The following is a 6000-nucleotide window of genomic DNA, read 5'->3' on the forward strand; positions in this document are numbered from 1 at the left end:
TGGAGGGTCCTCCCACAGGGAATGTTGAACAGTCCAACTCTGTGCCAATATTTTCTACAACAGCCATTGGAAGTGGTACATAAAAAATTTCCTAAATCTATAATTTATCATTATATGGATGATATTTTACTAGCTGACTCAAATGCAGACACTTTAGAAAGAATGTTTGAAGAAGTAAAGAAAATTTTGCCTTGCTGGGGATTACAAGTTGCTCCTGAGAAGATACAAAGAGGAGATTCTATTAATTATTTAGGATATAAAATAGAGCTACAAAAAATTAGACCTCAAACGGTACAAATTAGGAGAGATCGACTACAGACTCTTAATGACTTTCAAAGATTATTTGGAGACATTTCTCATCTAAGAACTATTGTTGGGGTAAAAAATGATGAACTGAATAATTTGTTTAAAACCTTAGAAGGTGACAAGGACTTAAATAGTCCAAGAGAATTATCACCTGAAGCTGAGAAAGAATTGGCCTTGGTAGAAAAGAAAGTATATGAAGGGCACGTGGATCGTATTGATCCAAAGCTGGATTGCATTTTGGTTATTTTACCTTCTAGGCATTTTCCAACAGGAATATTAATGCAAAGGGAAGATATTATATTGGAATGGATATTTTTACTAAATAAACCAAATAAAAAATTAAAAACTTATGTGGAAAAAAGTCTCTGACTTGATTTGGAAAGGAAAATTGAGACTTCGTCACTTAGCAGGAATAGACTCAGCAGAAATTGTCATACCTTTAACTAAGGAGGACATTAAAAAATTATGGACAGAAAGTGAACCTTGGCAAAAAACTTGCATTAATTTTTTTGGAGAAATTAACAGCAAATATCCCAAACGCAATAGAATTGATCTTATAAAGAGAGCTGATTGGATTTTGCCTCGAATTGTACGGGAAAAAACCATATCTGGAGTTCGTACATTTTATACAGATGCCAACAAACAAGGAAAGGCAGGTTACAAATCAGAAAATTTAAGTAAAGTGGTTCAAAGTCCTTATAATTCAGTTCAAAAATCAGAATTGTATGCTATTCTGTTGGTATTAATGGATTTTTCAGAACCTATCAACGTAGTCACTGACTCTCAGTATGCTGAAAGAGTAGTATTACATATTGAGACTGCAGAATTTATCCACGATGCTTCAGAATTAACTTCATTATTTATTCAATTACAAGATACAATCAGAAAAAGGAGTCATCCTTTATATATAACTCACATTCGATCCCATACTGGTCAGCCAGGCCCTCTAGCACAAGGCAATGATGAGACTGAAAAAATTATTGATAGGAAATGTGCTGGAGGCCTCAGAATTTCATAAAAAACATCATGTCAATAGTAAAGGTTTAAAAAAGGATTTTTCCATAACCTGGCAACAAGCCAAAGAAATAGTAAAGAAATGTCCTACTTGTTCCTTCTACAATCAAACACCATTACCAGCAGGATGTAACCCAAAGGGTCCTCAGAGGAATGAAATCTGGCAGATGGACATGTTTCACTTTGCAGAATTTGGAAAACTGAAATATGTACACCACACCATTGATACTTATTCAGGATATCAATGGGCAACTGCTTTGAGTTCTGAAAAAGATGATTCTGTAATCACTCATTTACTAGAAGTTATGGCCATCATGGGTATACCTGCACAAATCAAAACTGACAATGCTCCACCATATGTCTGTGTTAAAATGAAACAGTTTTTTCCTTATTACAATATAAATCATATTACAGGCATACCACATAATCCTACAGGTCAGGCAGTTATAGAAAGATCAAACAGAACTCTAAAGGATATGCTAAATAAACAGACAGGGGTAACAAAAACCCCCAGAAATAGACTACATAATGCTCTAAGAACTTTAAATTTTCTCAATGCCAATGAGAAAGGAACAACAGCTACAGAGAGACATTGGATAATAGAAAAAACTACAGAATTAAATCAGCCTATATACTTTAAGGATTTGCTGACCTCAGAATGGAAACCAGGATATGTGTTACATTGTGGATGAGGTTTTGATTTTGTTTCTACAGGAGAAGATAAGCTGTGGGTACCATCAAAATTGATAAAGATTCGATTTGAACAAGAGAGACCTATTAATTAGAGGAGGTGATAGTTCATCAAATAGCATGAGCATGCAATTTAAACTAACTTATACCAGTAACACATGCCTTTTCATTTAATCAGATAATAACTTGCCTGTAGTGGGTAGCCATTCCAGCTTTGATCTGGAAGTTCCAACCCCTGTTGAGACTTCGGCAACTGTCACGCCTACAAGGCAGGGCCAAGGGAGACGCCTGAAGACCTGAGATCTGGATGGGCTGCACTCTCACTCTGTTCTGGGACCCTGGACAGTGGAGGTGGGCCAAGCAGAGCTCCAGAGAACACTGCTGGACTGCGATACACCTTCCCCAGACCCCGCAATCTACCTATCCCTTAATTTGTAAGTTATGCCATTAAATAAATCTCCTTTTAACTACGTGGAATGGCCTTAATAATTTCACCAATACTTGCCCAAAAGGAACATCCCCAAAAAACCTTGGGGAAAGGTTTTTGTTTTTGCCTTTTAGGAGAATGAAGGTTAAGGAATCTGAAGAACACTGGACAAATGAGACAACTGAAGAGAAGGGACAAATCATCTATCCCAGGAAACAGAGTGAAATGGCGTATGTATATATTATCTAAAAAATTTTATGTCTTCCTAAATGTTTGTTTCTGCTTTTCTCTAAAGATTTAACACTATTGGTCTTCTAATAGTCCCAGTTCATTTAAAATTTAAAGCTGACTTTGGAGTTGGAGAATGGCTCTCTCCTTTAAACTCAAGCATGTTGTTAAAAGGAAAATGCAAACTCCTTGTATCATGCCAGAATAAAAGAGCCATCTTCTGCTATGGGACAGGAGAAAAGCCAAATTAATTAAGGGACTATTCTATTACTAATCTCAACTCTTTGATTCTATTCTGACTCTTTAAACTTTTCTTTAAGTATGAATTTTATATCAAAATTTACAAGATTAATATATGTATATATATATATACACATTTTAAACTTTGTTAAGATATGAATGGTCATATAGAGTACTAAATAATTCTAGAAAGATAAAAGGCTTCAATTAACTGCATATATATGTCTTTGTGTTCGAGTCTCTTATCAGTTTTCTGCAGGAATTCACGGCCAGGCCTAAAATCAACTGAAGTCTCCAGGAAGAAGATGGGGCCCCACAACAGCAACAATTCCACGTGGACAATAATAACATCACTAAGCTGACAAACATCATCTACAGTTCAACTTTGAAATACAAAGTGCTGAGAGCAATTTTGAGAGGGCTAGCTGAGATGATCCAGTCTCAAAGACTACTTAAATAAGGATTTGAGATAAACCCTGTACTTTGGCATTATACACAGACTGGATAATGAAGGATATATTTACCTTTCCTAGAATTTGACAATTAACCTAAAATTTTTCTTTTCAGGATAAAGATACCTTAGCCCATACCCAACAGGAAGCAATTTTAAGAATACGATGCCCACATTCCCAAAGAGGTGGTGTGGGTTGGGTGGGTTGTTGTTTTTTTTTTTTTTGTCTTTTAATGGGTTTTGGGTCTGGGATAATTTTCATTGATTAGGGGGGTTGGTTACAAGTTGTTGTCAAGGGTTAGGAAAAAGGCTAAGCAAAGGAGATTAGATTTAAGGTTCTTGTTTAAAAAAAAGAAAGAAAAGAAAAATGTAAATACTTTACATTGGATTGGATTATTTTATAGTGTATACAAATTATATATATTGAAATTGATATTAGAAAATGCTTTATGTATATTTCTAATTGTACTTATACTGTTCATTTAACAATGTAATGCAATTTTCTGATCCTTGAATGTTGTTATTACCAACTATTAGGATATAAAGAAATGAAAGTTAGTAGTTAGATATTATAATAGAACTTGTAGTCATATTAGGTATGTTTTCAAGATTAAGCAGATATATTTTAGATACACAGGTCATCTTCAAACCCTTCAGAGATCTACAGAATATGGCATTTAAATTGTTTTAATAACTTAGAAAATTTTTCTTTTTTGTTATGACAATGAGACATGTCGACTCCTGGCAGTACCAATCTACTTCAGAGAAAATATGGGCATTGAAAAAACTGCAATTGGAGTTAGCTTTCATTGTGGCAAAAGTTAGCCACTGGACAAAAAAGTATCCTTGATCAACTGCTGACAAACAGGATAGACAGGACACAAAACAAAGGACTACTGACTCTTGCCAAAACAAGTGTGGTTATGGCTTTATCAAAAGGCATCTTCTGAGGCCAGGACGATATGGCATCATCCCTGAAGTGGCATTTGCAATCCGGAAAAGGTACAGTGCCCTTTTCTTTAAAGGCAGCTGAACAGGCAGTGGGCCGATGGCTTCTGATGTGCAATGGAACACCAGCTGAAACAGTTATTCTTGAAGAGTAATTAAGCTCATGCCTCTCAATAGTAGAATGGCATTTAATAGAGGGATGTGGAGAAGAATGGGATGCTGAGATGAAGCCACATACACACATAGCCAAGAAGAATAGACAGTTGAATTAAAAAACCATCAACAATTTCCAGAATTTAAAATCCTGAATCATGACATGACACTAGTGGAATTCAGGTGTTTCTGGTACATGGGCTGCTCTCACCCAATGTGAGGTTGAACTGTTGACCTTGTGTACATCCTACTTCACAAATGAGTCTGTCAGATATGCTAAGCCTATAGGCTGGGATGATGCCCCAACACTGCGGAGAAACCTCAGATGACTGTCCAGGCAGCTGGCTGATTCTGTCAACTCACAATTTTTTGGAAGTTGCTTGCAGGTACTTCCTGTTTTTATTTTTGTTAGCTAATATTATTTCCTTCTTGGGTCTCTGAGGGAGTTGAAAATTAGTTAGTTATAGTTGAAGATTAATTAGGATAGAAAGTGAATTAGATACATTTTGTACTTACCAAAATAGGATAGGTAATGGAATTATTTTCTCTGAATTTGTCAAATACAAATGGACTAGACATTGTTTAGGTACTTATTACTTGTATATATTATTGTTATTATTATATATAGTTATTGTACTTTTGTATATAGTTTTTCTTATGTTAATTATAAGCTTTTTCCTTTTTTTTAAATAGAAAGGGGGAAATATGGTGATATTTTATTTTGTACTGAAATGTTATTTGTATGTTAATAAATAAAGTTGCCTGGGGGTCAGAGCTATTAGCAAGCCATAGGAAAGCCAGGCAGTGGTGGCGTACACTTATAATCCCAGCACTTGGTAGGCAGAGCTAGGTAGATCTCTGTGTGTTCAGGGATACCGCCAGCATTGGAGACACATGCCTTTAATCTCAATACCAACCATAGAAGACCTGGAGGTCTATACAGACAGGCAGTGATGAGGCGGTCATGTAGTTGGGTTTACAACCAATGAGAAGGCAGAACCGAAAGTCTATATAAAGACTTTAACACAGGAAGTAGCTCTCTTTTGGAGAGGTAGGACCACCGCAGGAGGAAGGGTAAGGTTTTAGCTCTTGGCTCTGGCCTCTTGGCTTTCTTCTTTGCATTGGTTCTGTGTTTCTTGTTTAATAAGACAGTTGGTTACATCTACAGCTTACTACTATTATGATCAATCCATGTGAGTGTATTAAATGTGTAACAGAATTTATTAAGATATAAATTTAGAAAACACAATTATAATTATAGAATGGAGTAGACAAAAGAAGCCATCCTGTGTTCCTACTGGGATGGAAACCACCTTGCAGGTAGGAGCAGGATGAAGGGCATGTGACCCTTCTGCTACCCCTTATAATTGGTCATGTACAAGAGCAGGAAGCACCACCTCCTTTGGTCTGTATAGTCCAAGGTCATGAGTGGAACAATTACCACTAGGTTTTCTCCTTTTGTCTAAATGAGAAGGTCTAATATTAATGCAAACTATATACAATAAGAATGATTATCAAGTATTATCCAGGAAAAATAAAGGAC

This window comes from Peromyscus californicus, unplaced genomic scaffold (assembly GCF_007827085.1).
Source record: "Peromyscus californicus insignis strain IS unplaced genomic scaffold, ASM782708v3 Scaffold_1__1_contigs__length_55948999, whole genome shotgun sequence".
Classification (NCBI taxonomy): Eukaryota; Metazoa; Chordata; class Mammalia; order Rodentia; family Cricetidae; genus Peromyscus; species Peromyscus californicus.